The sequence below is a fragment of the Lontra canadensis genome, unplaced genomic scaffold (assembly GCF_010015895.1).
Source record: "Lontra canadensis isolate GAN:19392208 unplaced genomic scaffold, GSC_riverotter_1.0 scaffold64, whole genome shotgun sequence".
In the NCBI taxonomy this organism is placed as follows: Eukaryota; Metazoa; Chordata; class Mammalia; order Carnivora; family Mustelidae; genus Lontra; species Lontra canadensis.
In genome coordinates, this window is record NW_022631058.1 from 9,507,029 (window position 1) to 9,530,255 (window position 23,227).

The following is a 23,227-nucleotide window of genomic DNA, read 5'->3' on the forward strand; positions in this document are numbered from 1 at the left end:
TTATCTTATGAACTTCAGTGTAGAGAACATCAGGAAATAAATTCCTTAGATCGGTGATTCTCCAACTATGGTCCTTGAAAGAGCAGCAGACATGTACTGAGAGTTTGTTCGAAATACAAATTCTTGGCTTACACCCAAGATCTACTGAATCTGAATGTTTGGAGGTGGGGCCCCGCAATTTGTTTTAACAAGCCCTCCAAGTAATTCTGATATGCCTTTGATTATTAATTTATCCACCCACTCAAAGACATTTATTCTGTCGTTGTCAAATAAAACTACCCTATTCTACTGTGTGTTAAGCCTTAAATACAGGCAAAGCATTCAACTAAGGACTGGGGAGGGAGAAGGAGTCAGAGAGAGACAATGGATGACAAAAATCCATGCCTTTAAGAAATGGATTGTCCTTGGGGCACCTGGGTGGTCTGGTAGATTAAGACTCTTGATATTTGCTCAGGTCATGATCTCAGAGTCATGAAATTGAGCCCCACACAGGGCTCTGCTCTCAGTAGAGGGTCTGCTTCTCCCTCTTCCTTCGCCCCTCCCCCTGCTCTTGTGCCTGCGTGTGCCTGCGCTCTCAAATAAATAAACCTTTAAAGAAGACATACAAATGGATAATAGACACATGAAAAAATGTTCATCATCACTAACCATCAGGGAGATTCAAATCAAAACCACATTGAGATACCACCTTACACCAGTTAGACTGGCCAAAATCAATAAGACAGTAAACAACGAGTATTGGAGAGGATGTAGAGAAACGGGAACCCTCTTACACTGTTGGTGGGAATGCAAATTGGTGTAGCCACTTTGGAAAGCAGTGTGGAGATTCCTTAAGAAATCAAAAATAGAGCTTCCCTATGACCCTGCAATTGCACTACTGGGTATTTACCCCAAAGATACAGATGTAGTGAAAAGAAGGGTCATCTGTACCCCAATGTTCATAGCAGCAATGGCCACAATCGCCAAACTATGGAAAGAGACAAGATGCCCTTGAAAAGACGAATGAATAAGGAAGATGTGGTCCATATACACTATGGAGTATTATGCCTCCATCAGAAAGGATGAATACCCAACTTTTATAGCAACATGGACGGGACTGGAAGAGATTATGCTGAATGAAATAAGTCAAGCAGTAGAGAGGCAATTATCATACGATTTCACTTACTTGTGGAGCATAAGGAATAAGATGGAGGACATTAGGAGAAGGAAAGGAAAAGTAAGTTGGGGGAAATCGGAGGGGGAGACAAAGCATGAAGAGACTGTGGACTCTGAGAAACAAACTGAGGGTTTGGGAGGGAATGGGGTGGGGGATGGGTGAACCTGGTGGTGGGTATTATGGAGGGCATGTATTGCATGGAGCACTGGGTGGTGCATAAACAATGAATCTTGGAATAAAAAATAAAATTAAGATGTTAACATAAATAAATAAATAAACGAACAAACCTTTTAAACAAAGAAAAAGAAGCGTATCATCCACTATGGGAGACAAGACACATATGCAGGCAAGTCAAATACAGACAGTGTGATTTCCTTTAATCAACAGCTAGAGGGTTTCTGAGGAGACATCTGTTTCTGGCTGGGGCGGCGAGAGCAGGGAAGGGAAAGCATCAAGACCACCACAGCAATAATGGGCCTTGAGATCCCGACAGGATTTTGACAGGTGGAAACAGGCCAAAAACGGAAGGAAAGGCCCCGAGGCGAGGAAGCATGAGGGGCCGTTCAGATGCGTGGAGCAACCAGGTCTGGCTGAGACGTGAGAAACGTGAAGGCGGTCTGGGTGAGACAAGGTGACTTCCAAGTTCAGACAGGTAGACAGTAGGGGCCTGTGGCTTCTCTTGCTCATGTGCAGACTGCCCCGCAGCATCCGCCGCTTACGTTTAGAAATTGATGTTTGATAAACCAGGTGACTCAAAGATTTCTAAAGCCAGTTTGCTTCACTGCACTTTTTTTTTTTTTTTTTTAACTAGAGGGGTGCGCCTCTGCTGCTTCAAGAATTAACCACTCAAGTTCTGCCCAGGAGGAGGAAACAAAAGAAAATTTTAAAGCAGGCATGAGAATCTAGATGTCACAGTAGCCTTAGGCCATTCTGCAAAGGGCCAAAATGTTACCATACCTCAGAAGCCCCTGAAGACGTTTGTGGTTTAACTTTTATAAAATAATTCATGTGGATAGTGGTATATGTCCTAAACACAGGGAAAAAGTTAAGCCAGGTGTGGGGAGAGAGAAGAAAGGTGTAAAGAAAAGGGTAAAGAAAGGGTCAAAAGGTACAGACTTCCAGTTATAAAATAAACAAGTCATGGGGAGGTAGTACGCAGCATGGTGATTATAGTTTATAATACCCTATTGCCTATTTGAAAGTTGCTAAGAGAACCGACCTTAAAAGTTCTCATCAGAAGAAAAAAAATTTTGTAACTATGGAAGGCGACAGATACTAAGTAGACTCATATCGTGGGGATCACTGTAAAATGTACACAAACACCGAACACAAACACTCTGTTGTACATCTGAAACTAGCATCATGTTACATGTCAATGACACCTCAATTTATTTAAACAAATTAAGGCATATTAAAAAAAAGTTAAACCATCACTCAACATCTCTAATTAGAGGAAAAGAAAAACTTTTCATGATCAAGAAGGTATGGCTTTTGCCTCTAGAAAACCGGCATAAATAGAACGCTTTAGTTCCCCATGCTGCTGTGTGAACGCCGAGATACTGAAATGTTCTGACGTCATATGAGACGCTGGCAGAAACGAAGGAGGGTTCAGAATCCGCAGTATCTAGTTGCTCACCCCAGCTCTGCCATTTCGCCATCGAAGTCATTGCAGGGAAGAGACTCAACCCTCGAGACCCCAGTGCTTTCGTGATGGAGAATTAGAGGCACTGCCTTGCCCCCCACCTTCAGTGAAATTTAAAGAAAAGACCAGAAGTTGCTATGACAATTACAAAGCGCAATGTTACTGTAAGGTACAGAATTATCCTGCCCATCGAGACATGTGGGTACTAATTAATACTTATTGTATTGGCCTTTGAAAGTATAAAAGCAGAATGTTTCCTATGCCCTTGAGGCTCACCTTTTAAATCTCTGCAGATAACAATCATCCAGAGCAGCAAACTTGGCATCCACCAAACCATTCTCCCCAGAAACACTTCAAGGTAAATTTTTCACTCGTAATGTTTGTTTTTTTTTTTTTAATTTTATTCCTCTGACCACGATAGACCATCCTGTTATCTTTCAGCAGCTCCTGGGAAGCACAACTCAGTCTTCAGCAACACGGACATATACGATGGCGATAATTTATCATCTCTGCAGGACTTTAATCCCAGATGGACCATTTACTAATTTATTTCCATATGTAACTGGCAGAGAGATTAATCAGGCTTCCAACTTGGAAAACTGAATTGCACTTTACTCCCTTAACAGGCTAACTCTGGACAAGAGAAAGTACACGTTTACATAGAAAGCCTAGGTTTCCTCTGAAAAAGCCTGTCAACATCAGACACAGATCTTTAAACACACACACACACACACACACACACACACACACACACACAGAGCTTGCTCCTTCTGTCAACTTGGAGGGCTGGCTCTTTCTCTAGCTGCTCCTGGGCTTCCCGGAGGGGTGGGGTCTGACAGGACTGCAGGTGGAAGGGAGCTCAGAGTGTAATGCCAATCAGCTCTAGTTGCAGCCACGTTCCCTGCCCGCCTCCCAACCCCGCCCCCCGCCCCGCCCCGCATCCCGTGTGCAAGCTTGGGGGCTCGTATTTCTGAAACTGAAGAGATCTTTTTGCCACGGTGCTGTGCCCAGCTGGCCCGGCTCTGTGGTGCCCAGACACTGGAAAGTATGTGCTTTCTTTTTTCCACTCTTTTTAAGGGTCTGAACTTGACGGAGTTCAGCAGCTGTTGTGTCCTCAGCAAGGCAATGGCTCATGAATTGTTAGCACTGTTCCCAGGGCCCCAGAGCTAAACTCGAGTCCACTTTTGTTTTTAATTCTATCCCAATGATATCAGCCTTTTGCAAAGGCTGGGTAACAGGATTGTAGTCCGATGATGGTGTTTAAATAGAGAAAGCTGGCCAATCCCAACTCAGGGCAGAAAGTACGAGCTGCCGGGTGATGTCTTAAGTGAAACGCAAGGCCATAGCCAGAAAGGTCCAGTAGACAGGGCCATGTAGAGAGATCATCGGCTGGATCCACATGCTTGGGTCACTAACTAACCATATGGCTTTGGAAAAGTCCCTTACAGTTCAGATTCACAATTCTCTCCTCTGTAATAGTTCATCTCCCTAAGATTCCTTCTGCTATAAAATCTTATGATTCTCTAAACATGAAGAAAAAAAAAAAAAAAGAAGAAAAGAAAAGAAAAAGAAATCAGCCATTCAGTGGGTTTCTGTATTTAGATGATGCCAAACAGCCAGAAGTTTGGAAGCATGCAAAAGAGACTGCACTGGTCCAGATGCCTAGTGTGGTGACAGACACAGCCCTAGAAGCCTCAGTATCCCACAGACTGTCTCTGAGCAGAGAACACAAGCCCCGGAGAGAATTCAACAACATATACCTTTTATGAGATTTTCAAGATGCTGCAGTCTGAAGTACTGTGTAAAAGCAACAAAAGTCTGTGAGTCACGGTCTTGTCGTTAAAACGCTTACAGCTCAGTTAAGGACAGACACGACTCATCTTAATATTGTGGAATAAGTGCTATAATTGCAGACAAAGAAACTGTTACGGGAAGGTGAAGGACTGAGAAGTCATCCCACTGAGGGTGAGAGGGAGAGTTCTTTAAGGTTTTATGGAAGAACTGGAATCAAACCTGGAAAAATGGGAGTAAAGGCATCCAGGCAGAGGCAGTGGCCAGAGCAAAAGCCCAGAAACGTCCTGACATGGCTGACACATGGTATTTAGCACCCTACGGTAGCACCGTAAGATGCTTCAGGAAGAGAAGATCTGGACAGCGAGGCAGCTGAAGAGGGACTGATGGGGAAAGCCCGGGACACCAGCCCACGGACTGGCTCTTACCCCGTGATCACCAAGGACCTTCAGAAGTTCTGGGCCACAGACACTCCAAATGGGCTACGCTGCAGAAAGTATATCCTAGCAATTCTGTGACATTGAAGATTGGTAATAAGATCAGTCTGTACCTTCATCTTTCTCTTATTCGTTCCGGGCTGCCACTATTTGGGAATCCCTCACATTTCTTTTTTCCAACTCAATTTCCTGGCCCTTCAAATGGAAGGAATTGAGTTTCCTACAAGCCCTGCCAGGATTTTACATTCAAATGACTGGTTCCGCCTAGAGCTCTACATCTAGGTTCATGTGTTCTTCTAGTCTTAAAAACGAGTTAAGGGGCACCTGGGTGGCTCAGTGGGTTAAGCCTCTTACTTTGGCTCAGGTCATGATCCCAGGGTCCTGGGATTGAGCCCAGCTTCAGGCTCTCTGCTCAGCAGGGAGCCTGCTCCCCTACCCCCGGCCTGCCTCCTTGCTTACTTGTGATCTCTGTCTGTCAAATAAATAAGTAAAATCTTAAAAAAAAAAAAAAAAAAGTTAAAACAATATGGTATAGACTGGTGGGTTTTTTTTTTTCCTTAATTTTTTTGTTTTATGTGTGTGTGCGTGTATGTGTGTGTGTGTGTGTAGGTTTTGCGGGGGATTTTTTTTTTTTTTTTTTTTGCTTTACACTGGATAATATTTCTGGATGATAAAAAAGGAGAAAACCCAAACATCTCAACTGCTGGAAGGCCTTGCTCTAGTGCTCCCAAAGAGACAAAAGTTCAGTTAGTCGTCCTGAGGAGTGCATAGACACTTTTTTGATTTCTGGTTTCAGAGCCCAAGGGTAATAAACCCAAAGTTTCCAGGGCCCCTCCAGTGTAAGAGCAGAAAATCATGTAAACCCTCACACCAACTATATCTGGTTCCCCGCCTGGGGGTGGGGGGGAGGGGCACAGGCGCAGGTGGCTTTCTGCAGCTGTCACCCGAGAAGCTGCCCACCAGGATTCACGGGGCATGGGGAGGGGGTCTGCATACCTGCTCTCCCCTCGGCCCCTAAAACAGGCCAGTGTCTCACAAGGAAAACAGAAACGAGTGTGGCATTAGGAAGAGGGGCTCATCCTCTGAGAAGGGAGCTGCCCTGGGCATGAGCCACCAAAACGTTAATTCTCCAGAGAAAACACAAACGTCCCTTCCCACCCCTGGGTGGCTCAGAGTACAGACAGGCAATAAACGGGAGGCTTCAACATCAGTTTCATTTTGGATCACCCTATTTAGAAAGGCAAATAGTATCTATCCACCAGGCTGCTGAATATTCCAGGGTTCAAGTCCCTGATTTATAATTCAGAATCTGTCCCAGCCCTTCACACACCCAGGTGTTCCGGAAGCTGCAGAGTGCCCGAGCCCCTCCCCCCTCCGATAGGTATTCTCTTAACATCTAATCAAATAATTACTGCGAAGAGCAACATGCAGTAGGCGCCGTAGTTTCCTGTGCACGTAAAACACAGTCTCGTACATACCAAAAGAGTTGCATATCTCATGCCACTCTTTGTAAAAGTCCACCTATGGTCGGAAAATGAATCCTCCTCAAATGAATAGATTAGCTTAAATTACCATGCCATTTTACAGTCTCTTCACTGATACATGAATAATAAAACTATAAGGTAAATGTGGCTTAAACTGAATAATGGGCATAAATAAAAATATTTTGACATTAAAAACTCAGTATAAATTGAACTACAACATACTTGAAAGCTCCCGCAATCATAACGTGCACATTGAAATCCATTAACCTAATACTTAGGCTGTATTCAAAAGCAGAGGTCTAACACGTAAATAAATACATATTTGAACACTTCTCCTAAATTACTGTACGATCCGATTGCAAAGTCACACACTTACAAAGTCTATCATCTTTACTGGGTTGCTCTCTAACCAACACTCGAGTCTTATCAGGCTACAAGGTGAGGGCAGGATATAAACACAGAGACCGGGAAATGGTACCAAAAAGTAGCAGCAAATGTCAAAGACAAACCAGGGTCATCCCCGCGAGAAGAGAGATATTTACATAAGCATACGGCAAAGACAATGGAGCCCCAAATTCCCTTTAACTGCACACCTAATCAACCTCTATGCTCCTCACCTGATCATTTTTATATAAAAACAATTTCTACAACGATACATTCAAAGACCTCAGTTACCATAAACTCACCATCAGTTACAGATTCTGTTGCACATCAGATCTGCTTTAAGACTCAGCTATTTTCAACCAAAGCTTTCATTCCTCACCCACCACTACCCCCCCTCCAAAAAATTAGCTTCACTGACAATAACCTTAAATATGTCATCTGCCAAGGCCATTTTCTTACCTTTGTAACTCACTCACATTTGTTTCATTTGATATTTACCCAAGCAAGGACAATTGTTTGACTGGAATCTTGCAACTTTCAACTTTGCCCAGATTTTGTTGTCGTGAGGCAGGGGAATGTCAAAAACCCCGACACATGGCTCAGCCGAGCTAATATACATCTGAATCAGAGCTATATTTTAAATTCTTTTACACTTACTTAATATAGTGCGTGCTGCCTGTCCACTGATGCGATATCAGAAACCTGCAAGCTACTATTTCTGCAACTGTGTCACTGTAGATAGTCTGAAACATGTACGTAGCTGTTGCCATGGAAACAAACACAGCTAGGGTAGAGTGCCACGCTGTGTTAATTCCTTCACCCATGAACCCCAGGGGAATGCTAACATTCATCTTCTTTCTCCTTTCGTCTCACACTGCTTTAATATTTTTTAGCATTATCAAATGATGTACTAATACATATGGTACACCTGAAAATACGGATGGCTGAAACGAGCTGTGTGCCAACCTAGCCTGCTGGGTAGCTGCTTAAGGTAGCACAGGCATGCAATGGATCCTCTCACTAACTTCTCCTGGGAGAAATAGACAACTTTGTTTCTTTCTTTACAAATGCTGTGGGTAGGGCAATTAAAAAAAAAAAAAAAAAAAAAAAAAAAAAGGTGAACATCTTATCTCACCCAAGAAGTTACAGCGGAATGGCACCAGAATAAAGATGCTACCAGAAATGTGCAGAGGGAGGTCTTGCAAAGTTTCTGAAGTGGATCCAAGCTAAGAGTTGTCCTTCCTTCTAACTAGGCTGCATTAGCAGGTTGTAAATCCAACAGCTTTAATTAGGCAAAAGCATAAACCCTCAACAAGGGCTTCATCTGTCCCCACTTGGTCTTTGTTCCTAAGCCCATGGAAGAAGGTATTAGAACGAGGGAATGACTAACAAGATGGAAATCTGCCATCATTCAGAAAGAAATGCGATTTTCCTGGAATCTGAACATTCTGAACTTCTTTGCTTCAAGTTGAAATCATTGCCTTCATCAAATGTTTAGACCCGTGGCGAAAAGTCAAATATTCTTTTATTATACCTAAGAGGCAAAATGTATAGATGTTGGCACATCGGGCCACATTCCCCATTATTCAATCCAGGACGCCACTCGAAATGTTGAGGTTACTCATGGCAGTAGACAAAAGTAAGCTGTTCAAAATCTTAATTACATCCCATCCCTTGGGCTAGTTAATAATATTCAATCTAGATGAAAATGGCCACACTTTAGATTTGCATGCTGACGCGCTTCACTTGAATACAATTTTCGCACTAAACAATCAATTGTAGGCTTTAAAAGGGCAGATCCGTAACTCTGAACTGGCATGTTTTAAAGAAACCACTATTTTATTCGTGGGGATTATGGAAAAATCACCCTACAAAACATAAGCAAAATTTTCCTATCATTTTTCCAAACTGAATCATTCTTGGCTACATACTATGATAATAATAATCAACTCATCCCCAGGACAAAGCAAAACAGAAAACAGATACACCTTAGTAGTGACAGCGATGTCACTTCTTAAAGGCATCTCAAGGGGCGCCTGGGTGGCTCAGAGGGTTAAAGCCTCTGCCTTCGGTTCAGGTCATGATCCCAGGGTCCTGAGATCGAGCCACACATCGGGATCTCTGCTCAGCAGGGAGCCTGCTTCCCCCACCGCTCTCTGCCTACTTGCGATCTGTCTGTCAAATAAATAAAATCTTAAAAAAAAAAAAAAAAAAGCATCCCAAGATGATGGTAGGGTCAAGGCTAGCTAACTTTTGAGTATTAGCAGGGTAGATAGAAATTACTTTGGACCTTACCATGAGCAGTGCTTACAAACTTAAGGAGCAGAGCCACAGCAAGAAAACAGGTGTTCCTTACATATACTTCGGACTTCTGTATCTACATTTGTTGGGAATGGGCAAGCATTTTCACATAGGTCACCCCATTTGACTACGACGAGATTACACAATGAATTAGTGGGGCAAGTGTCACCCACCTCACCTCTCATTAGAGAGCACAGAGGTTCCCAAAGTCAGTGACTGGCCCAAGGTCCCACATAAAATGGCGGAATCCCATCTTCTATTACTTGATCTAATGGTTTCTCCACATGCCACACTGCCTCTGGGTGTACTCATGAATACAGTTGGTTGGAAATGACTTAAAGTAACTGGAGTAACAATACTCACAAACAGAAGGACAGACGGACAGACAGACAGAAACGAACCACTGGTTCTCTTTCTCCAGACGAACACACCACCCTAAGGAAATAAGCTGTTCCAGACTTAGAGGCACGTGGTGACTGAAGGTGGATTTCATCAGGATTTGGGCTATCACAACCTCATTACAACCACATTACCCCGGCGATCAAGAATTAACTGGATTCGGTTATGCTACGTATTTTGGGGAAAGAGGACTTCTTAGAAGTGAAATTCTTCCAGACCACTGAATTGTTCTAGTTTGGCTGGGGGTGAGGCGGGTGGGGGGTAAGGGAGGGAGGGGGTATCCTTGAAGCAGAAAGCATCCTATGGGCAGTTTTTGGGGAGTCCTCTCGTGGACGGGAGGTGGAAACCAGGTACCTTCCAGCAGATGCTCCGATTCAAGGGTACGACTTGGTTCCTCTGCATGAAACCATTTCTAAATTGGACTGTACAACAAAACAATGAATTGGGCAAAGTACACAGCATGTGGTTTAGCCTGTTACGAATATCTGTCATGACGTGACGGGCGTCACACACGATACAGGGGTACTCACAGAAGCCAGAGATGCCGGGGCAGGAGGGGGAGAAGGATGTCACCCGCACAGGAAAAGGCCCCACACTCCTGTGACTTGCTAATCCCTATATTTACATTTTAATTCTCTTTGGCCTCTGCTCCACTGCTCCTGGCTGTCAGGGTATCAGCCGGCCTTCTCACCATGCGAAGTGGCCTGGCTCTCGCCATTCTCTCCCTGTTTGATTCACATCTAATATGCCAGGGGCTGGGAAACCAAATAAGAGAGCTGATTAGAATTTGGTCTGAAATAAGATGAATACAGGCCTGAGAGAGTGTCCCTGAGCACAAAAGTGTCAACTTTTGGATGCCACTGACTCCAGGTCAATTAGCCTAAAGCCAGTCACCTAATGAGCAATTTGCCTATAATTTGAAACCTTTTTGAGTGCTTTGACATGGGAATGTCCTTTCCTTCTTTGGCATGATGAGGTTTATAAATAGAGCCTTTTCGGGGGCACACCCAGCTTGTTTTTAATTTTGGTTTATGTTTAATTTTCATTTTTAAATTCAATAATTTTTTTTTGAGATACTAGCGATAAATACAAAAACACCCAAAATGGAATTGAATTTCTGGTGAACTGATTATTAGGCAAATCGATACGAGAACTTGTTTTAGGGGAATTTTTACTTCTAAATTTTATTTATTTTTTTAGAATGCAAAACCCGTCCGAGGAAATGTGCGGTTCAACCAGGCAGAACGCATAAACAGACTTTTGCGGGCTACCTTGGCCTTTTTTCCTTATTGCACCGGGCTCCGCGCAGCCGAGTTTCCAGCCTCTTGTGGAAGGAAGGAATTTTATATCATTTAGCTTTGCTTTTACCACTATGAATTTAACTTATGGCCTGAATCTCACGAAGAGCAGGGCTCACCTTTCCGCTCACTCTGGGGGACTCTGATGTATGTTTGGAAGCATTCGGCACAAGGGCATAAGAGACACCCGTGATATTTGCATCAAATCCACACGTGGACTGCAGGTGTCCGAGAATCACTCACCTGACAACCCAGTTCTTAATGCAAGCGCTCAAAAGGCCCAGGGTCAAGGTGCATCCAGTATGACCGGCAATGACAGGATCACCACCATTCAAAAGGAGAGGCCGGCTGCTTTGCAGTACTCTGTTGCAAGGGCCTTTGGGGAGGAAACCAAAGACGAGACTTGCCTTAAATTAAGGCTGGAATTCACAGTGACCTGAGAGATCAGGGACAAGCTCGTGGCTGTGCACCCATCAGGCATAAGCAGGGCTGCAAAGCGGCACGAGAAGGAATGGTCCCTGTGCCCCCCTAATATCTATCTGTGGCTCTGAAACAGACATTGCTTCTCCGGGTGGATCCCCTAAGCCACTTCACCACTCTGCAGAAAGCAAGCATTCCAAGCAGCATGGAACCCTGCCATGGAGCTGCGGGAACGCCAGCCAGACTGTTGTATTCCTCGTGCGGGTGCTGGGGAATTTCAGGGGTCAGCTCCTGAAGAAACTGACCAGGGAGGCCTCTCCAGTGGGGGACAGAGCAGCTAGCCGTCCTCAGTGGGCACGAACTTGCTCTATCTCTGTATGGAAGATAATCACAGAGCCTAACTCATGTGCCCTCAACAGGGTTATGCCCATGCCAGGATGGGCCACTAATACATAGGGAGTCACTGGGGAAGCTATAAAATACATTGTTTTCCTTTTTTAATCTAAGGATGCAATGAATTACATCAATGTGCTTTATCCTAATCCTCCCTACTTAAGAAAAATGAAGTTTTTAAAACTTTAAAAAAAAAAAGATTTATTTATTTATTTGAGAGACAGGGAGAGAGAGAGACAGCACAAGCAGTAGGAGGGGCAGAGGGAGAAGCAGACTCCCCGCTGAGCAGGGAGCCTGATGCAGGGCTTGATCCCAGGACCCTGGGATCATGACCTGAGCCAAGGGCAGACAGACGCTGAACTGACTGGGCCACCCAGGTATCCCAAACTGTGTTTTTAAAATGTTAAATGTATTTGTGGATACAAACATGTTTACAAACATGCATGGGAATGATAAGCCCCAAATCAAGATGGGGATTATATGGGTCACAAGGCAGAGAGGTATCCTGAGATGGGAGCATGAGGCACACGGGGGCCTGCGACAGTACTGTCAATGTTTTATTTGCTTATTTTTTAAGAGATTTTATTTATTTTTTAAAAGATTTTATTTATCTGAGAGAGAACACAAGCACCCCAAGATTTTATTTATTTATTTGAGAAAGAGAGCTTGCATGAGCAGGAGGAGGGGCAGGGGGGAGAGACTCTCCTCCACCCTTGTCACAAAGCCCAAGGCAGGACTCGATCTCATGACCCTGAGATTGTGACCTGAGCCAAAACCAAGAGTCAGAGGCTTAATCCACTGAGCCACCCCGGCATCCCGATGCTTTCTTTATTTTTTTAATATTTAAAGCAAATGTGATGAAATGTTCAGATCTGCCAAAGTTGGATAATGGACACATGGGTGTTTTAGATTTTTTGTATGTTAGAAATAAATCTACATCTACAAAATTATAAAATTTAGCATTATCTCAACAACCCAACTGCAGCTCAACTCATAATTAAATTACATTTCACCAATTCTAAAATGCACATTTTTCTACATTTGAACTCTCTGAAATGAGCACATCTAATTATATTAGGCAGCATTCTTTCTTAGCGGTACGCGAAATACGGTTTTCCTTTAAAGTAAATGTTGACTTAGATTTGAAGACGTACAATGCCTAAATCACACTTTGTGGTACATCTTCCTATGTTTGATGGTAGGGCTGGGGGAAGTTTCCACAAGTGGGCATCTCAAATCTTATGAAACTATCAGAACCCCATCCCTGGGGCCCCCGGGTAGCTCAGTCGGTTAAGTGTCTGCCTTCAGCTCAGATCATGATCCCGGGGTCCTGGGATCAAGCCCCCCTCATTGGGCTCTCTGTTCAGTAGGGAACCTGCTTCTCCCTCTCCCTGTGCCCCCCTCCAGTCATTCCCTCTCTCTCCTCAAATAAATAAATAAAATCTTTAAAAGAAAAAAAGAAAGAAAGAAAGAAAGAAAGAAAGACCCCATCCCTGGATTCTGTCGGGCGGTTTTCTGGCTTCCACGCTAATGTTCTCTCCAGTGAGGGGCCTCTGACTGAGGTCATGCAAAACACACACATTCAGACTAATTTTCTCTGCAACTGAGGAAAAGATAGCAGCTAAAAGCCCTCCTTTATTAGTTCTAAAGTGCTTGAGAATCTCTTATCTGGTAAGTGACACAAACATGAACAGCTCCTGCGAATGAAACTCAACTCCAAATGGGAAGAAAACAGAGTCAGATAATTACTGGACCAAATTTTGGACAGACCCAGAAGACACAGCAGACACAGCTGTCTGAGGACAACCAAGCCTTCTCCATCCACCCAAAGCTAAGTCCGCATTCCCGGCCAGCGGAGGTGACAGGGAAAGAACGCCATGGTCCATTTTCCTGGGATGTTTGATATGTGCCGTTGTGGAATGGTCTTGTAGAAAATTAGCTAAGAATACATCAGCAATATTGTCCCCTCGATACTATCAAGATGCAAATGAAACAAAATGGGAAAAAAATCCATACAGCTGGTTTATCTGAATGCAGAAAAATAAATCACCATTTATTTAAAAAAAAAACATTTATGAAAGTTTTCTTCATTTCTCACATTCAGTTAGTATACAGTTGGCATTTTCAAAATTCAAACCTGATGTGGATTTGGAATTCAATGAAGCACATTGGAAGACATCTGAGTGAAAAAATAAAAGTTCTGGCCATATGCTACTGGTGCATGAATTTGAATATTTGAAAGGTAATCTAGAAATGAGAATGTTTCCAATTCTCCTTACCAACAACAGTAATTCATAGCAACCACACGTTTTATAGATGGAGCCACTTCACCATCTGAGAGACAATAGTGGGACAGACGGAGTCGGGGCTGGGCGTCTGTCCCAGCCTGGCTAGTTACAAGCGTGTGACTTTCACTAGGTCATGACCACTCTGAAAGTCTGCGTGGTCATTGCTGAGGGTGCTGTAATGAGTCCTGTCACGCTGGGTGTATTAACACATTACGGAGTTTGGACACTTCTCAAGTTTGGTGAACAATTGGATGAAAACCCGGAAGACCACTTAGAGTGGCTGCTTCCCAAAGACACGGGCGACACCATGGAGGGAACAAGCTCTAATACGAGGCCCATCGGATTTTCATCTTACTCCACTCCATTTATTTACATGGCCAGAAAGGAAATGACCCAGGGGTTAAAGCCATAGCAGGGACCTTCCCCCTGGCTCTGACACTTGTTTGTACCCTTGACTAGAACAGCAGGAGCCCCCAGCCCCAGCTGGGAAGCTTCCCTGACAGTCCCCAACTAGCCTTGCCCCTCCTGCGCCCGGGCTAAGCCTCTGAGTCACTCCATTAGGGAGTGCACCAGCCGAGTGGTCATGTTTATTGCTAATCCACTCACGTGCATTTAGGAGACACGAACTCCCAGGAGACTAAAATCTATGGCATTATGCTCCCTTACTTCCCAAGCCACATGTCAAGAACTGATCCCAGGTGTCTGCAGGGTGGCTACAATGCCACGGAGAGGTGCAAACACCAAACACTACGATTCCTGTGCACCTGAAGATGGGAAGAAATGGCAAGACTTGGGACAGAAGTGAGCCATCTTTCACCAACTTGGTGAGAAGTTGGGAGAACAAAACAACAGCATTTATTGCCAAGATCTGTCCGGGCAATAATTCACAAGGGACTGGTCCTTCGATCTGGCCCAGTTGATGAAGACTGGTGCTCTTCTCAGGGACATTAGAGAGCAGGGCAAAGACCCACAGTTCAGTGTGAGGCCAGTGTTGGCAGTGTCCATGACAACTTGGTCCAGCTGCCATGTCTCCACTCCACCCATGCTCCCCACTCCCCACCCCAATTCAAAACCCCAGGTCTGGGGGAAATCTCTGAGGAGTGGCTTCATAATGCTTGAGAGACATTCTCTTCTTGGTATGAACTTTTTGTAACATGACACTTTACAATATTACCAGCCCAAATTCCCTCACGCAGCCATCATGGCCCATGGGACCAATAGTTACCATTTCCACAATCCCAATGAGCCCATTTAGAGACCTGGCACCCTGAGCTCTTAGATCCAATCCCCCCCCCACTCAGCCCAGGAGCTTCCAAACAGATATGAACTTGTCATGAAGCACTTTCTTCTTCAATAGGCCTTCATGTATCCTAGAAGGCAAGGATGATCTCCATCCTGGGCAGTGAAACAGAATCTACGGCGGAAGAGTGAAGGTCTGGAAAAAGGCATGATCCAGGACTTAGCTCCCTCTGTGGGTTCTGCCAGCTAATTTGTGGTGGTCTGATTTTATCTCTGCAGCCTAAACTTGATCAGAGACCCAGTGTGACCAAGGGAATTTGGTGGTTGCTGTGAATGCTGTGTTGTTCGCTCACTTGCTTTAATCTGTAGGTTGCCTAAAATTACACAGCCCATGAAACAGAGCCCCTGAACCCACCTGCTTTATGCAGCATGGACAGCAGCTGATTAAATCATCAGTGAGGCGAGCCCAGAAGGCCATCTCACAGCACAATGGTGAAGATTTGAAAACACCCAACCCCAGTAAGCCCTGGGCTCATCTGGAATTCTAAGGTGGTAAGGTAAGACACAGGGCCACTGAAGCGATCGAGTTGCCCCACCAATGGAAAATGGCAGGGACAAATGTAGACTGCTTTCTATGACAGCCCTTAGCGGGCCAGGAAACACTTGAGAAACCTGAGAATTTGACCACATCCAGAAACCAACGTTCAATAATAACTCCCCAGCTGAGCAAGCGCTATGTTGAAAAGGTCTTTCTATTTGATCGCGAGTCATACATCAGCTTGCCTTTAACTTTATTGTAAGGAGAAACCCAAAACATATTCTCAGAGAGATCAACCCTAACTTTATTTAGGTCATTCTGCTGACATACACAAATAATGGGAAGTGTGTGACTAATTCAGAAACAGACAAGAAAGGTCAATGTCTGGTTTGTTTTTTAACCCACACTAATCCGTGAGTAATATTAATAGGCATTTGCCACTATATGCTCGTCAATGCTGCAGTCATTAAATGAATAGAAGTAGGGAGAGGATTTCACACTCATTAAAATAAAAAAAAAATACGCTAGTGTACCTAGTGACTGAAGCCCAGAAATCACACATTTAAGAATAGCTCTCAAAAGCGTTTATATAATGAAGCCTCAATAACCTGCCTGTGAAGAGAAATGATTAGAACCCCATTTTATCAATAAGCAGCCTGATATCCAGGCACGGGAAGCGGTGCGCCCCAAGTTCCTCAGAAGTTAATACTAGCAGAGCCAAAATGAGACGGCTGAGACTCCAGGCGTGGTACCCAGGCCACAGAGGACCGACCGGCCGGAGTAGTGACAAACCGCTGCCCCCCGTGAGAAGCCATACCTTCACGGACCCTCTAGGGTGACCAGCCTGCCTGCACTTGCAGCCACTGGACCCAGAAGAGACCTGGGAGAAGATGATGGCAACTGGGTCTGCGGAGCAGCCTGCGGAAGAGGGCGGGCAGTGATCTGGGGATGTGGAGGAGGACGGGGCCTGAGACCCTCCGTGTCTAACCGGTTCTCAGGGGTCGCCCGTACTGCCCGCCTATGGACCACACGCTGAGTAGCAGGATCTAGAACATCACATACTCTGGGACCTTATGATTCTAGGTCTTTCTCCCACTCCACATGATAGGCTCTGCACATGGCAAAAAAAAAATAATAATAATAAACCAAATAATCACTATCAACTGGCCCTTACTTTTTTTTTTTAGATTTTTATTTATTTATTTATGTATTTATTTGAAATAGAGCGAGAGAGAGAAGGGAGAGAGCAGGGGGAGGAGCAGAGGAAGGGGGACAAGCGGACTGCATGCCCAGGGCAGGCCCCAACACGTGATTCTATCCCACAACCCTCAATCACGACCTGAGGAGAAACCAAGAGCCTGACGCTCAACCAACTGACCCATCCAGGTGCCCCTCAACTGGCCCTTTTATTATTTTTTTTTAAAGATTTATTTATTTGTCAGAGAGAGAGAGCACACGCACAAGTGGGGCAGGGGGCAGAGGAAGAGGGAGAGAGACAAGCAGACTCCCCACTGAGCTAGGAGCCTGACACTGGGCTCGATCCCAGGACCTTGAGATCATGACCTGAGCCAAAATCAAGTCAGGCGCTTAACCAACAGAGCCTCCCAGCTGGCCCTCAAGTGGCGCTTTTAAAGATTAGGTCATACCACGTCCCTGAAAACCCTCCAACTCGTCTTTATGTCATGGGACATCCACTCCCACCAATAACAACATGGACTCTGAGATCCTCTACTACGTCTCCTTCCCTCCCCTTGCTCTGTTCCACCCACCCAGGCCTCCTCACTATTCCTAGATCAAGCCAGGCCCCCTTCAGGGTGTCCCAGTTGCTGCGCCCTCCACCTGAGGAACTTGTCCTGTGCTCTCCCTATGTACCTGCCCTTATCCCTCACCCCTTTCCGGGAGGGCAGCATGCTCCGGCCATCAAGCTTAGCGTCCCAACCCCACCCCTGCTTCATCCTTCTCATTGCATGTCGTACTCTGTGCAGATCACATGGCCCATTTATATTGTCCCTTGTCCATCTCTCCACTAGCCAATCGGCCCCAAGAAGGCGGGGATTTTGTCTGCTTTGTTCAGTACCATATCTATTCCAGTGCATGACACTTAATAGGCACTTAAATATTTGTAGAATGAAGAAAAAGTTTAGTTTTTTAGTAAAAATGTTAAAAGTACCAACCCTCACCCTCCCAGACTTCAGTGATCCAATGCTTACATCTAATATGCTCTTTTCCAATCTGGAAAACTACTTCTTTAGTATTTCAAAAAGATCCATTGTTAGACTGTGGGAGATATTTTTATCTTGTCACACAAGTATGGGCTTTGTGGAGAGAGGCATCCCCCAGGTTTTCCAGCTCTCATTCACCATTCAGCCCGGATTCCTCCTCCTTCTTCCTCATGGGACCCACACAGACAAGAGGCAGATCAAAATTGGCAAGCAGACCTCCCCACGAGAGGGGCCTCCCACTCCGACACGCACACGCAGAGGCTTTGAGAAAAGCCAGAAAGCAGGGTGGGGATTCCTCCTTGCACACAAGGTAATGGCGAGGCTCAGGAAGGTAAGTGACTTGTGCAGGGTCTCACTGCCATTCAGTGGTGGAGCTGGGATGAGAGAGAACTCAGGCCGCCTCACCCCCCAATACTCTCTGCCCTTCACTCCTCGTTATACACAGAATCTGGGATCTGGTCTGAGAATGGCTTTAGTTCCCAGACCCAGCACAGGGGTCCTGGAGAAGTCTCGTGACATCCAGAGAACCAGTGAAAGTCAGCTTCTCCCCGGGACCCATCCTGCAGATCCCCCGAGGGCTCTAACCACGCAGAGAGGGCTGTGTGTCCAGTGTAACCCAGACCCTCGTGGCTGTGCACCTCACCAGCACATCTCCAATCAGTGTTGGGGCTAGGGTGGGCAGCTCCCCCTAAATGCCCAGAGGATCCCTGGTCATGGTCATTCATGGTCATATTCAGAATCACAAGACGTTGTTGGAGCTCAGAGGTTATGATTTTGAAGTCAGAGATTGAACCAAGTGACCAAGCTCACCAGCACTTGTCTTTTCCCAAAGGCCACATGCACCCCTGTTCCATTCCAGATGTGCACACCCGGCCAGAGCGGGCCTGGGGGCATTCCTGAGTGTCCAGACTCACTTGACTTGACACATTCAGATCGTCCCAGGGGTTGGGGTTCTCAGAAGACCCGTTTGGTTTACAGTTCACATTATAACTCACATTCACTCACCGCCCGGTTTGCCCAGAAGCCTAGAGGTCACCACCTGAAGATGCTAGACCTAAACTAACCGAGGCTCAAGGTCTGTCCCAATAGTGCAGACTCTCCAGAGGCAAAAGGGAGAGTCTATTGCCTTCTCAGAATAGCACACCCCTGTTTGCCTAGAATCATCTGCCCACAGCGTAGAACCAAAAATTATGTGTCTCCCTCCAGAGCAAGCCAGAAAGCCACACTGAGGGTAGTAGGATCAGCTGCTCAGAACTCTAGGAGAGGGAAGACTTTTCCTCTACCCTCTTAGGTTCTGTGTCTGGGACCTGTACATTAAACTGACAAAAGATAGATTAAAAGGGGGGAAGCAAACAAATTTTATGTGATACTAACATTTTTACGTATCACAGGGGGCTTCACAGAAAGAAGTCTAAACCCCAGGGGTATATATGCCATTTTAACCAAGAGGGCTACATTGTGGAGATGTGACAAAGCAAAGGAATGAGGGATTTGTGGGAAGGGACTAGGAAACGTCGGGGGGTAGAAAAGTGCTATTGCAGTGAGGTTTCTTGGTACAGACTCATCTGAGCTTCAGTTCCTGCCACCAGCGGTACCGCGTTCTCCTCTTCCTGGTCCAGGGAGGCCACCTTCCTCACAGGAAATGTAGGCCCTTCTTTTAGGTAGCGAGGGGGCGGGGGGAGAGCCCATCCTGTCTCGGCTATTTCTCACGTGCCTTCAGCTCAGAAGAATCAACACGCCAAAGGGGCAGGTTTGGGGATCCCCTTCAGGGCTGTGAAGCAAGGGCTGTTGGGTGGCATAAGGATAGACCCTCACATGTCAAAAGTAGTACAAGGGAAGTATAAGAAAGAAACTAACAGCTTCCCCAAACCCTGCTTCCCAAATGCAGCTTCCATGCTGTCTAATGTGGGCTCCAATACTAGCATTTTGAGTTTGATTTTTTTATCTCAAAACCCTATCCACTATTATCACAACTAAAACAATCTCCTACTCTTTCATTCCCTCCTCTCTCTCCCTCCCTCCCTCCCATCCTCCTTCTCTCTCTCTCTCTCTCTCTCTCTCACACACACACACACACACACACACACACATACACTCACACACACACCCTCCCCTCCACTTAGAGAAAAGTCGCTAGCATTTCCAGATGAACCAGAAGGGAGGGGACATGGCTTTGTCCTTGTTTCCTCCAGCCAGGAAAACCAGGTGAGGACGCTGATCACGGGAGACAAGATAATAACGAGCCAAGCCAGAACAGAGGAGAAGATGTGAAAAAGAGGAAAGCAGCAAGGGAGGGAAGAAGAGAGTGACAAATGGAGAGAAGCTGTCCGACCAGCCGGGTGACCAAGCACTGTGCTCCCATCCCACGGGGCTGGAGCCTCAGCTTGGGGAACAATGCGGTAACATTCTGCACCTCGCTGTGCTTTTCTGCTGCAGGTCTCAAAGGGAGCTGGCTATTGTAAATGGATTTGCCCTTGGCCTCAGCATCAATCAGACTGGAGACCTTAACATCTGCCAGTATAAGCTCATGGCTGTCCTCACCTCCTTCCTGAGGCGAACCTCTGTGTAAATCACATTCTGGGACAATAGCAGTGTTACCTCAGTTAAGTGCAATTAAACAGCCAAAGAATGCTCCTTACCACAGTCTTAGAGCAAGACCCTTAAGCCTTGGACACAGACGGCATCTGCCGTGACTAGACTTTACGGATACGAAACTGGCGCCCAGAGGGGTTGGTCAAGGTCATGTAAGTTGCTAGGAACAGAGTTTGCGCTGAGTGTCAGGACAGCCCTCTTTCCACTACTCACACTGTCTAGAACAACTACATTTAATTTTAGTTCATCACACATTCAGCTTGCGCTTTCGAGGAATTTTATAGTCCCCACTCCATCTGTGCATTTTGCCATTCTAGTAGCTTCCCTTTACTCCATGCTTCCCGTGTATCTATCTGTTGCGCTCTCCGTAAAAGAAGAGAGGTCCACGACTGGAATCAGTCGTCATCTGTTTGTTGTGCCGACAGCACGGAGATGCCAGGACATTCCCAGCTGAGCATTACTCCGTGTTATTCTGAAAAGGCCAGTTCCAGATTGACAATCCACTTTGGACAGGGGCAGAAAAAGAGTTCTTCCAGGAGGTACAGCCACTAAGAAGAAGGTCACCATTGTCAACGTATGGCAGCACACGCTGTCATTTAGAGAGGAATTAGGTTTTACTTTCCCGAAGTGCTTCAAATACACTGCAGACCGTTTAGGTTGAAACCAACCAGTCAGACCTCACTGTTCCAAGAGCACGTGTAGCGACAGGTTAAAGGTTCGGTTTTGAGACGGCCCGGTCACGAATGCCAAGGGTGCCCAAGCGCCCCAGAAACCAGGCCGCAGCCCGCGGTACCCAAGGAGCACGTAAGGGGCCATTCCCCATGCCTCCAGGACCCAGGAGCAGGTGTGCTCATCTCTGCCGGGGCACCGGTCACAAGCCTACACCACTGGCCACGGCTGCAGGGTTTTCAAAATGCCACTGGGTGTGAACATACACACAGCATCCAAATGGTCCAAATGAAGCAACCACTTGTTACAGATTAATAGTTTCTCTTGTCCACACACTGTGCATCTTGGGGGAAGCCGGGTACACAGCATTACTGTCTGGGGAGCACCTACACACCCAGAAGGGCATTTTACTTGTGTGCAGATACTGTGCGTACAGTGATGGCTATCTGTGCAGATCAATGCTTCAGGGACTCCGAGCTTTAGGAAAATGGAATCTGGCTACAGTTTCTTCTCTCCCTGCTCTCTCTGTTGCTTTCATCTTTTATATCCTTACAGGGGGATGGAAAGGCAAGCTTCCACTCTTCTAAGGTGAAGTAAATAAGGAAATGAAATTTCAAGGATGAACACACGCTTAGTATTCTACGTGCAATAACTCGTCTTTGTGCTGTGACATACGCTCTGACTTCCGTGATTAAAACACCACTGAGGGTTCTGGAATGCAAGCCAATATTTAGTGGTCTCATGCATGCAAAGCTCGGCGCTAGGCACCAAGTATCAGGTTTCCAGTAGCTCTGCAAAGCAGACACTCTGCAGAAAAGGCACTCTGGCCAGCATTTCCTGTTCCTAGTCTCCGCCCTGAACTGCTCACCCATCCACAGACCCTGACCGACTCTCTACACTCTCCCCAGCAATGATTGTATCACTTGACCTCTGGTTTGGTCTGGTTCTCCAGGATGAGTCACGTCTGGTCACCACCAAGGCTTTCCTGAAACAGGACTATAGTTCCAGACTCTGCTCTTCCCACTCACATGAGAACTAGGTCCTCTACCTAGCACACACCCCAACCAAATGGGTTAGTGTTCCATGCTCCCTGGGCAGGGCACTACTGTAACAAGATGAAAGATTAAAGACATGCATGTCAGTTTCACGCCTTTGAGACGTTTATGATCTCAGCAGGAGTGCAAACACAACCACGTAAGATGGCATGTATCAAAGGAGTGATAGATACAGAGGAGCCTAGAAGAGAAAAAAAGAAAAAACAAAGACCAGTCAGGGAAAGCGCCACAAGGAATATGATCTCATACAGGTAGATTTCAGCCAAACTGGGGGTATTTCAGAAAGAAGAAAATCATTCATTCATTCATTCATGCAACAAACAGAATTTCACATTTACCATGTATAATAAGGTGCAGGCATTTTAACTAATATCTGGGAATACATCAAGGAGCTTACAGGAGCTGGTACGTACCCCAGCATCCATAAGGAAGAGAAAACTGTGACAACAGCCAAAAGAACAATTGGAACCATTGTAGGAGCCTCTACTTTCTATGGAAACTGTCTCCTTCTCCTTTCTTTTCTTTTTTTTTTTTTTTCCCTTCTCCTTTCTATCCTCTCAAATATCAGGATCAACCGAGATAAGTCTGGGTGTTATACAAATGAGCCAAAGACGACCCCCATGCACTGGCCCCTAGGTTGTGTATTTCTTCACCGAACTCTGAGACCTGTCAGCTCGAAAGGCTGCTGGTGCCAAAGTCAAATTTTTGCACATCCAATTAATTTTTTAATAGCCCAGACAGGCAGATTTTTAGCTATTTAAAGCTTACGTGTTTCACATTCCTTACGAAGCCACACCCAGTGTCTGCTAGCCATTGATAAGATAGAACCTTGTAGTTATAAGCCCCCTAGGGCACTACTGCCCTTCGGAGCTTCCTGACCTAGACCCTCCCCAACAAGCTGGTGAACATCACCATGACA

General features: G+C 45.7%; 1 protein-coding gene across 1 annotated transcript in view; it reads right to left on the minus strand.

Annotated features, from left to right (window-relative positions):
• The window catches only part of FOXN3 (forkhead box N3), a 287,806-nt gene extending 276,656 nt beyond the window's left edge, over positions 1-11,150 (minus strand). The window contains exon 1 of the mRNA XM_032878602.1: positions 11,136-11,150. The gene's annotated coding sequence lies outside the window, so the exon portion shown is untranslated. The remainder of the gene's footprint in view (positions 1-11,135) is intronic.
• Positions 11,151-23,227: the final 12,077 nt, after the last annotated feature.